Genomic DNA, 12,266 nt, shown 5'->3' on the forward strand with positions numbered 1-12,266 from the left:
TTTCAAAGGATACGTCCTTCTTTCTCAAGAGGGCCCTTAGTACTATGTACTAACATTGGTGCCTCCTGTTGTTGTTTTTATACTGGTACTAGCGCGGCACGGCACTTTTTTATACTATTTAGGATGCAGTATTTGAATTCTGCTTCGCTCCCTGACGCTCCTCCCCGGTTGCTGGGTAAAGGTGGATCCAGTCCTGGCAAACGTCTCCTAGTTTCCCAGGACTGGATACATCTTTTCTCAGCACCTGGGAGGAGCAGTATGGAGCAGAGCAGACTTCAAAGTCCGCAGCCTGATGAGCAGAATGCAGATAGGAACAAAGTGATTCGCTTCGCTCCTACTGTGAATTTGCTCATCTCTATGGAGTATACATCTGGATAACCACACCACCACACTGACAAATGTATTGCAAAATGCAGTGTAGATAGTTTAAGTTTCCTTTTACACAGGCTGACATGGGGCCATGCAAGGACGCAAACCAGAACTGATCAGTGCTCATTTGCAGTGCCTTTACATCTGGGCTGCATGAACAATCCTTGTATTGTTCGTGCGGCCATGGAAGATGACAGCACAGATATGCATATATGTGTGCTGTCCGTTTCCAGATCACACAAGCAGTGCATACATACCTAGTGCGCTGTTGTGTGATCCAGCATCCTTCTCTTCCATCCTTCTGCTGTAACTTCAGGCTGTCAGTCACTCTGGAGGTAGCCGGAGCTGGACAGGAGAGTGGGAGAACAGGATGCCGGATCACACAGCAGAGCAAAAGGTATATATTTACTTTACTAGCAACGCACCTGACTAATCGGCCTGAGTAAAATGCCCTTGAGACTGAAGTTTCTGAAAGGTTTTGTTTCGGCACCGTAAACTACAGGTGAATACGTATGAATGGGGCCTTGAGACCGCCATTCAAATATAGCAGATATATACGCATGCTCTCGTTTTCACTATTTCAGTGTATGTGGGTGGAATCCAGTGTGTATTTGTGTGTAATACTTGCGGAGTGGATTTTGCTGCAGAATTTCTGTAGGTTCCGCTACATTCTGCTTTACCCTTTGGCTCTATGGAGACTTTGCTTTTACAAAGTCCATCATATACACAGATTATGGTGTAATAGTATGTCCTAGAGCTTTGTCAGTCGCCCACTGACTGTCATCATAAAATGTATATGGTGCACCTATGCCTTTTTATTACAATGAACGAGCAAGGTCTGGTGTTGTATTCCTCCCACATAATAAAATGATACTCTATACATGCCAGGGACTTGGTGTAGACACTGAATGTATTGTAAAGGCAAGATGTGAACATTACTGTATAGTGTCCAATCCTCACCAGCCTGGGCCATAACTCCAGTAGGTGCACAGCTTGCAGTGGTCGCATACTACAACAACCCTTTCAATGACTGGAATGTTATAGATCCTAGGCCCTGTCCTGTCCTGTCCCCCACCCTAATCACATAGAAGTAATATAAGCATAAGTCAGTATTACAACTGCATAATAAGTAACATTCTCTGTTTTTCTTTGTGGATAGCCGACATGGAGAGTGATTCCTGATTATTTAAACTTGTATAAAGCAAGGAAGAACTTATTGGTTACGAATGACTAAATGTTTTTTATTTTTCTCCATTAAAGACTCTGTCCCATAAGCATAATCTCTATTCTAGGTGCTTATATATGCAGATTGTACCAATCTGGGTCTGGAAAAATCTGGGACTAAGGCATAGTAACAAGAGCATGCACTAAGCCAATGTGATTGTAAGCACAGAAGATGACCTGCAAGGACATGGCTGCCTTTACATGTGCTGTAGGGGAAGAGCCAGTACATTATACCAGCGAGCATTCATGACATGGAGGATAAGAGGAAACTGCATCATCCAAACCAGTCAGAGACTCAGGCTTATAAATGTTTTATTTTAGTAGTTTAAAGAGAAAACGCATTATAGTCTGTGTTACAGGCCAGTGATCACCAGTCTGTACATTGCTATTTGGTTCAAAACTACAACTCCTATCTGATGGCTGTAGTTTTGCACCTGGAATGTGGCATCATGGGGTTCGCTTTTATATAGACCAATAAAACAATCTCTCTACATGCTTTATGGAATGGTAACCATGTAAGACTCCTGTGGCCCCCCTTGGTCTTGAACAGGGACCCTAGTCTCTTAGAATGGGGTGGTGGGTTGCACACGCCACAGAAACAGAAAATAGTGTCCTGCTGTTTCCAGCAGCTCCTATAGAGAATGAATAGCGCAGTGGCGTGTATGTGCTGTATGTCACTCCATTCTAGGGACTAGGGTCCCCATTCTGTGATTGCAGAGGGAGCAGACCGGCAGATGTAGACTGGCTTTGGCCTATTAAAGTAAATGAGCCTTTTTGGTGTACTGGAGAAGTTATGGTACTAAGTGTCTGCCTAGTGCACCGATACACCCACCCACTCCAGTAACAGCGCTGACTTAGGAGTTTCATGCTTTTTCCGGCAGTGACGTAGTTTGCAGAAATCTCGAGCTTGCTCTGTGTTGTTACTGTGCAAGCGCAAGAATTCGAGTAAAATTAAAGCTATGTCACGGCAGCAGGAAAGCAATAAATAGTCATACGGGTTTTGCGACAATGTCTTTATGGTCTCAGGAGCTGAGGGGCGGTTGTAGCAGTAGACTCATTGGATTGCTACTAGAGATGAGCGAATCGGGTTCGAGTCCACCCGAACGATCGGCATTTGATTAGCGGGGGCTGCTGAACTTGGATAAAGCTCTAAGGTTGTCTTGAAAACATGGATACAGCCAATGACTATATCCATGTTTTCCACATAGCCTTAGGGCTTTATCCAACTTCAGCAGCCACCGCTAATCAAATGCCAATTGTTCGTGTTTGGATGGACTGGAGCATGCTCGAGGTTCGCTCATCTCTAATTGCTACTAATAATAAAAAGATCTCCAGAACTGAGCAACAGATGCACATAACAAAGGGATCTCTGTGATCTGCATCACCAGCTCTCTATCCATACCTGTAGTTTTATTAGGTGACCCTACTGACAAGTTCTCTTTAGGGTGCATTCACACATACAGGATGCTGTGAAATCTGCTGCAATCCTGTGTCCTGTCATTCTGGATGGGTTTATGTAAACGCAGCGTATTTTTTCCCACTGCGAGTATGTAAAGCCCCATCCCCCTTAACCTGGCCCTGCCCAGTGAATACTTTACCAGTGCACGCTGCGGCCTGCTTCTGTGTCCCCTGACTTCCTGATGTCAACTCTTTACATACTCGCAGCGGAATGAAAAATCTGCTGGGAGTATGTAAACCCATACAGAATGACAGGACACAGAATCGCAGTAGATTTAGCCTGCGGAACTCGCAGTGTGAAATCCTCTGCGATCCTGTACGTGTGAACGCACTCTTAAACACAGGCTACTTCTTGAACAGGGTTCCAGGAAGCTGAGGTGTTAGATGCTGTTTGTTTTTCTTGATTATAAGTATAGCATACTAAGGCTTTGGGGGAGATTTATCAAACATGGTGTAAAGTGAAACTGGCTCAGTTGCCACTAGCAACCAATCAGATTCCACCTTTCATTTTCCAAAGAGTCTGGTTGCTAGGGGCAACTGAGCCAGTTTCACTTTACACCATGTTTTGATAAATCTGTCTATTTTGGGCCTCATTTTGGTCAGTATCTTTACCAATGGTCAGTTCCACTCCTGTTTTTTGATAAAAACACTGACCAAAATACTGTGCGTGACTGCAGCTTCCAGACATCTCCCTTCTACTGATCAGGGTTTGGATTTTTTGTAGCTCCATATGAGCACTTTATTGCAGTGCAGCATCCTATAGCACAGCTTCCAGGATGTAGCATGTAGAAGCTTAGGGAAAATTCATCCTCACTCCTAAAGTTCTTTGAATTGAATTTGTTTTTTTGCTTTTACGATCGCTGCCCAGACAACACCCAGCTGACCGATCCATTTTATGTTTGTGTTTCTATCTATGTGACCAATGCGTACACGAGGGAATCTGTGCACTGCTATCTCCCAAGACGTGAAATCCGTTTACACTTTTTCTACTTTTTATTTCCATAGAGAGAGAGAAACCTTGTTGCTCATTACTATAGCGCGCACTGTTACCAATTTTTGTGAACTATTGATGTTGTCTGCTAAAAAGTTGTTATTGAGCTGCTTCAACTAAGATGCATTTTTGTAAGCAATGACATAGTATAAATATCTGTATGTACATCTAAACATTTATACAAAAGTCATCTTTTTTTTCCCGTATCATGTGACTGCCATAATGTGCAAACAACTGTGCATAGAGCGAAGTCAAGCAGACCATGCTCTGATAGTACAAGCCACCCAACGAGCCTTTCTAGGCATTGTGGGATGGTAAAATAAGGTTTTTTGTTCCCAGTGGTTTTAGTGATGTAGAGGATTCACGCGATAGAATGTGACTAGATATTTACCAAGGGCAGATATAGAACTGTTCTATTATTCTGTGTAATATGGAGAGGAATAGTTCTTATAAGGTCTCAAGTCTGACTGTTCTCCTATGTGTCTGTGTTCCAGGAATAAGCTGGATATAGAAGCCGTCGGTCACTTACCTCCCCGGTTCCAGTGGCGGGTCCCGGATCGCGCCACCTTGTCCTCCCATTTGGCTGCCGTTTCCTGGACTGAGCTGCAGCTTGGGACGTGACGTCTAAAGGCAGCTCCGCCTCGGCTTCAGTCCAGGAAGTGGCAGCTGGACGGGAGAACAGGGCACCAGGAACCGGGGAGGTAAGTGACCGGTGGTTTCTATAGCCACCCCCCCCCCACGGCCGTACACTGAAAATAGCCCCCGCCCAGAGTACCTCTTTAAATACAGATACAAGCTAGTGTCTGTGGTGCCATGGAGTCCTAGCTCCTATTCCCCTGAGAAGCAGATGCTGTTTGCTGCTGATCTTTATACAACAGGCAGCTAAGATTCTTACAAGTGAATGGTAGCGGCTGGGCGAAAGTAGTTCTAGTGAAGAAAGTATAAATCGTTTATGCTTTTGGATCCTCAAAGGGGTTTTACAGGCAAAATGGGCTGATCCGCGGGGTGCCCAGACCTGGCACATGCACAGATCAGCTGTTTGGTGCCTACACTACATAGTGAATGGAGTTTGTCTCTGCTCATTATGTAGCGGTGGCGATGTGTAATTGCAGCTCAGCTCCTATTAACTTGAACAGGACCTGAGTCACAGATACAGTTCTACTACCACACAATGAACACAACAAACTGTTCACTGTGTAGTGTTGGTGAGTGTCAGCACCCCGCTGATAAGTCATCGTGAGCTTTCCCGCACATGGCTCATCAGTCAATTTTTAAAAGCGGAAGCTAGATATTGTCCAAAAACATAAGAGACATTTCAGCCTTATGTAAAAATGTATTGACTAGTATGTGAATGCATTGTAATTATTAGAGATGAGCGCAGCATAAACATGTTCGCATCTAATCATATGGTTAACAGTGGCTGACAAAGTTGGATGCAGCCCTAGGGAGTCCTGGAAGACATGGATACAGCCTATGGCCTTGGGTTGGGTTGCATCCAACTTTGTCATGCACTGGAAATCCTATGCCGAGCAGTCGGATGCGAGCATGTTAATGCTGCTCTCATCTCTAGTAATCATCAATGCTACTCTCTAGTTGGCTTCCAATGGATCTATGTGGCTCATATGTTTGGCCTTATGGCAGTCACCACAGTTGTCCAAAGGCTAAGGGCCAGTTCACATGAAGTAAAACTGACCAGCCTCCGTGTCATACAGGCAGTCTATGGAGAGGCGCGGAGAGAGGTGGCGCGTAAGCCTCCCATAGACTGCCTGTATGACACAGAGGTTGGTGGGATAACTCTACCACGGAATTTAGCCGGTTTAATTCTGTATGAACTGGCCCTGATGAAGCAATTCTATACTTTTTTGTTTCTTTGTGAATTTATTTAATTGCCAATGAAGATGCCAAAAAGTAAATCTATTGTATTTGGAGAAATAAATGAAAAATTATAATGTTTTCTAAATCTCGTAAATCTGAGCCATTGGAAAGTGTCATATTTGTGTTTTTTTATTACTTTATGATGCAGTTTGCATAATAAAGCAGCATAATGTCTTAATGTCTCATTGTCTGTTATACTATTACTGTTCGTGTATAGCCATAACCGAATGGCAGCTAAGGGATTGTTATCTGGTTATAGCTGGACCATGACCTTTTTATTGCTGTGAAGGTGGATATGCAAAGCAGCTTTCTGGGATTGTATGCCAAGCCAGAGATCTCTCCAGAAGGAAAGATGACTCATCTGCAAATAGCTGTTTGGGGGTTATTGCCCTATGTCCATATGGAGCAGGCTCCTGAGAGGCCTAATGTCTGAGGACCAAAGTCATAAAACATATTGCATACTGTAAGGATTTCTCCAGCATAACTACTGTCTGTACTTACTTGTGAACATCATTCTAGGGTTAGGCTATGTTGCACGGCAACAATGGCCGTGATTAATATGTCACTTGCTTTGTGCTGTCGTCTGGAATCACGGCCGGAGTGTATACACATAGTATACACTCCGGCTGGGAGCGCTAGCGGCCCCGCAAAAAACTGACATGTCAGTTTTCTGTGGCTGCTATTTTTTGAAACAGAAAACTTTGTGGCTTGTTAATGGCAATACCAAGCAGGAGACCTTGTTCACCTATATTGGACTTGGCTCTCTTTAAAACATAGAAGATAGAAACATAGAAGATTGTTGGCAGAAAAAGACCACTGGGTCCATCTAGTCTGCCCTTTTAGTATTTTCTTTCTTATTATCTTAGGATTAGATATATGTCTATCCCAGGCATGTTTAAATTCTGTTATTGTAGATTTACCAACCACCTCTGCTGGAAGTTTGTTCCAGGTATCTACTACTCTTTCAGTAAATAATATTTTCTTACATTGCTTCTGATCTTTCCCCCAACTAACCTCTCACTGTGTCCTCTTGTTTTTGAGCTCAGTTTTTTACTAAAAACACTCCCCTCTTGAACCTTTATTTAGTCCCTTAACATACTTAAAGATTTGAATCTGTATAGTCTGGAGGAAATACGGGAAAGGGGGGACATGATTGAAACCTTTAAGTCTTTCCTGATATGGTTTATGCCTCACACCCTCCACCATTTTTGTAGCCCGTCTTTGGACCTGTCCTATTTTATCAATGTCCTGTTTAAGGTGAGGTCTCCAGAACTGGACACAGTATTCCAGATGTGGCCTCACCAGAGCTTTATACAGCGGGATCACAATCTCTCTCTTCCTACTGGTTATACCTCTAGCTATACACCCCAGCATACGATTTGCTTTCCCCACCGCCTGGTTGCACTGGTGACTCATTTTAAGGCTGTCAGAAATCATTACCCCTAAATCCTTCTCTTCTGAAGTCTTTTCCAACACAGTACTGCCGATGTAATACTTGGATAGAGGATTCCTCCTCCCCAAGTGCATTATTTTACATTTGGAAACGTTGAACTTCAATTTCCACTGTTTGGACCACTTATCTAGCAAAGCTAAATCATTTTCCATATTACTGACACCTCCAGGAATATCCACCCTATTGCACACTTTACCTACCAACCCTTCTCCTATGTCACTTACAAACATTAAAAAGAATAGGACCTAGAACAGACCCTTGTGGCCACCACTTGTAACCAGTCTCTGCTCAGAATATACACCATTAACAACAACCCTCTGATATCTATCCTTCAGCCAACCACAAATCCACTGAACTATCCAGGGATTTAGTCCAATTTTTCCCAACTTCTCTATCAGCTCTTTATGGGGAACTGTATCAAAAGCTTTGCTGAAGTCCAGATGCAATATCTACAGCACCACCTTCATCCAGCACTTTTGTGGCATAATCAAAGAAATAAATGAGATTAGTCTGACATGATCGGCCCTCAGTAAAGCCATGCTGGTTTGGATCCATCAAATTGTTGATTCTTAGGTGATCCATTATCTTCTTTTTTAAAAGAGTTTCCATCATTTTCACTACTACAGATGTCAGGCTCACTGGCCTGTAGTTACTGGGCTCTTCTCTATTCCCCTTCTTGTGGATTGGTATAACTCTTTGTTTTACATTGACTGGCACTTGCAGAAATGCTGAAAACAAATCTGTCATCACTTGTCATACTGCCCGAATCTTGAGTCATCAGGCGCTCCCTAACAACCTCTCCTGCCCTACTAGTACTGATTTATAGATCTTTCCCTGTCTGCAATCAGAGAGCAAGATCAATGAATCAAGGCCAGTGGGGAGGCAGAAGTCACTTGGAATCTATGACTAGTGGTTCGGGCAGCATAAAGGTGATAAAAGGTTCCTTTTAACATGTTATAGTGGATTGTGCTGGAAGCAGGTGCAGCAATGGACATGATCAGCTGCCAGCAGGAGTGGGGTGTGCAGCATTCAACTTATGACATATTCAGTGGATTGATGGTTATAAATCAGCTCCTCCTTTTCTAGAGAATGGATCTTATAACTGTGTATGAAGATGCTCAGATCTGTCTTTAAAAATAAAAACCACCTACAAAATATTCCTTACTGAATTGCTCCTTGATTCAGCAACTTCCTCTGTTTTAGAATAATCGTTCAAATGACTTATTAATAACCACTCCACATTTCCAGGCAAAGTTTTACCTGTTTGTTGCATTCTAAAAGTATAGATTTCTTTTTTTTTTTCCCTGGACACAATGTGCTTTCCAATAACTTTAAACTTTTCTATAAAATGTATTTATTAATTTTGGGGGGAAAAACATTTTTTTTCAGGATTTTGGTTTTCATGTTATGCTTTTTATTGGAGGTGAGCAAAGCACTCATCTAAATGAAGCAAATCACTTTGTTTGATCTGCGCTCTGCTCATCAAGCTGGATCCAACCCTGGGAAACTTCTCCCAGTTTCCCAGGATTGGATCCATCTTCTCCCCAGCACCCAAGGTGGAGCAGCAGGGAGTGAAGCAGCGCTGAAAGGCCGGCGGCCTGATGAGCAAATCAAACAAAGCGCTTTGTTTAGATTAGCGATTCGCTCATCTCTTACTTTTTATCCATTAAAGTGTACCAGTCCCGAAAACTCAGTCACTGGTCTATATGCATCTTTGAGAGTGCTCCCATAGAGGTAACTGTAAGACAGTGACTTCCAGCTGTTCAAAAGCACTGAAGACTTCGGACAGTCAGAGGAGAGGTCATGTGACAATTGATGTTCTGATTGTCTGAAAGAGGCTTGAAGGAAGTCTTGAACATACAGCTCAAAACCTCATTTAGGCCTCATTCACACCATTTTCCCCCATTAAGTTTATCATGTATGCTGTGAAAGCTCCCAGTTTGGTCCATGAGTCAGACAAAGGTCTCATAACCTTTTTTATGTTGCTGCCATTGATAAGACTAACAATTCATTCCATACTTATTTATTCTGCCGCCTTCTCCCAGTTTTGAGCTGCTGCTTTCTGCTAAAGAAACAGAAAACTGTGTGTGAGACTTTCTCTCTTTCAACCCCCCCCCCCCTCTCTCTTCCAGACGGGGGATGTAAACAAGTCCCTGGCAGGCTTTATTTGCATCTTTGTAGGAGGGTTAATCTGAGGTCAAGTTGCTGATGAACTGTAACTAATCCTCAAGGTGTTACAAAGAAGTTACAAAGTTACAAATAAAGCCTACGAGGGACTTGTTTACATCAGCCGTCTTAGAAGAGAGAAGGGGAAAAGTGAGGGAAAAGCCCATACACAGAGTTTATTTGTGTCTTCAGCAGAAAGCAGCAGCTCAGAGCTGGGAGAAGGAGGCTGAACAGATATGGAAGAAATTGTTAGTCCCACCATGGGCAGCAACATATGAAAAGTTATGTCTGGGTGGAATACCTGTTTAACCCCTTAACGACATCGGGCATAAATTTACGCCCTGATGCCGGTAAGGGAGTTCAGAGCGGCGGTCCCGGGTGCCACTTGTAGCCCGGGACCGCTGGTATTAGCGGGCACGGTCCGATCGCCGTGCCCGCTAATACAGTAATCAGATGCAGCTGTCAAATATGACAGCTGCATCCGATTACCGGACGCAGCGTCATCCCTGGTGTCTAGTGTGGAGATCGCTCCTCCGGGATGTTATCCCGGAGGAGCGATCTCCGTAACTGAAGCCGGCCAGGGACCGCTCCAAGATGGCGCCGTCCCCGGCTCGGCACTTGTTTGTTTCCGTCTGCAGCAGCCGAAAGCAAACGAGTGCCGATCTCATGGATCTCTGCAGCATATCTATGCTGCAGAGATCTCAATGAGAGATCAAAGCACTTATACTAGAAGTTCCCTAGGGGGCTTCTAGTATAAGTGTAAAAGTAAAAAAAAAAGTGTCATTATTAGTAAAAATCCCCCTCCCCTAATAAAAGTCTGAATCACCCCCCTTTTCCCAGGTTATAAATAAAAGTAAATAAATAAACATGTTTGCTATCGCCGCGTGCGTAATCGCCCAAACTATTAATTAATCACATTCCTGATCTCGTACGGTAAACTGCAAAAGTAAAGTAAAGTGCAAAATTACGCATTTTTGGTCGCATCAAATCCAGAAAAAATGTAATAAAAAGCGATCAAAAAGTCGTATATGCGCAATCAAGGTACTGATAGAAAGAACATATCATGGCGCAAAAAATGACACCTCACACAGCCCCATAGACCAAAGGATAAAAGCGCTATAAGCCTGGGAATGGAGCGGTTTTAAGTGACGTATATTTGTTGACAATGGTTTAAATTTTTTACAGGCCATCAGATACAATATAAGTTATACATGTTACATATCGTTTTAATCGTAACGACTTGAGGAACATAAATAACAAGTCAGTTTTACCCCATGGCGAATGGCGTAAAAACAAATTTCCCCCAAATAAACAAAATGCGTTTTTTTTTTTTCAATTTCACCACACTTTGAATTTTTTTCTGGTTTCGCAGTGTACTTTATGCAAAAATTCAGCCTGTCATTGCAAAGTACAATTAGTGACGCAAAAAATAAGGGCTCATGTGGGTCTCATGTTGGAAAAATGCAAGTGCTATGGCCTTTTAAGCACAAGGAGGAAAAACCGAAAACACAAAAATCGAAATTGGCTCTGTCCTTAAGGGGTTAAGGCCTCTGTTTTACATGTATGCATAGGTATACCTCCCCCCCCCCCCCCCCCCCCCCATGGAAGCCTATAGGTAATAATAGATGCCACAGTATGGCATCTGTTAATCACTTAGTGACTACTTATTCATGTCATGGTGGTCACCAAGGAATTAAAAAAAGTCAGCAACCAGGTGCAGGTCTCCCATGTCGGGATCACGGGAGCTCCCAAATTTACTTGCAGGATCGGAGAAACCTCTCACCCTTGCAATTAAACCAATTACCATGAAATAGATCCAGAAGTGTCAACCTGTCAACAGGCCTGCTATGTATATACCACTATACAGCAATGCTAGAGGCTGACAGTTAAAAAACACTGAACTACAGCAGTATATGTGTGCTTAGAGGATCGCATGGGAAAGTCCCTTTTATAGGCATAGTAAAAAGGTTTAAGAGCTGCATATCTTGTGTATGTTATTGTGACAAAAAATATTATAATAAAAAAGATATATTAAAAAAAGTTTAAGAATATAGCAAAATAAAAATGAATACATTTGCCTTTATAAATCCATAATGTATATTGCCAGATCATATCTACCTATAAAACTATACCATTATTTATTGTATTCTTCCCTAAAAATTAAGTTACAGGTTTTACATTGTGGTGACACTTTATTTTTTTAAAATGGTGTTTTTATAGTGCCAGACCAGTTAAAACAACTGTATATAAATTTGGTGTTGCTATAATGACACTGACAAACAAGATTGAATCAGTAAGGGTCCATTTACACAGAAAGATTATCTGACAGATTATCTGCCAAAGATTTGAAGCCAAAGCCAAAAACAGACTATAAACAGAGATCAGGTCATAAAGGAAAGCCAGAGATTTCTCCTCTTTTTAAATCCATTCCTGGCTTTGGCTTCAAATCTTTGTCCGATAATCTTTCTGCCTAAGTGAACCATAAGTCATATGAAAGCCAACCTCTTATATGGTGAGAAAACTATGAAAAAAAGAATTAAAAAGGGCAACTAGGCTCTATCTGGTTTTGGTCATCAAGAGGTTGAATGTATGTGTTATGCCCTTTTCATAATGTATCCAGGAGCAGGTGCTTCAGGTAAATGTGCCACATCTTCTAGATTTAGGCCATGTTCCCACTCTGTGAGGGTATGTGCACACTGAGTAAATAGGACAGAAAGTCCGTCTCGTAAT

The 12,266-nt window shown here is 42.5% G+C and overlaps 1 protein-coding gene across 1 annotated transcript in view; it reads right to left on the bottom strand.

Moving 5' to 3' along the window:
- FKBP7 (FKBP prolyl isomerase 7) overlaps window positions 1-12,266 on the bottom strand; it is a 72,539-nt gene that overhangs the window by 53,182 nt on the left and 7,091 nt on the right. The gene's annotated exons all lie outside the window — the stretch shown is intronic.

Source organism: Dendropsophus ebraccatus, chromosome 9, assembly GCF_027789765.1.
Source record: "Dendropsophus ebraccatus isolate aDenEbr1 chromosome 9, aDenEbr1.pat, whole genome shotgun sequence".
NCBI classification, from domain to species: Eukaryota; Metazoa; Chordata; class Amphibia; order Anura; family Hylidae; genus Dendropsophus; species Dendropsophus ebraccatus.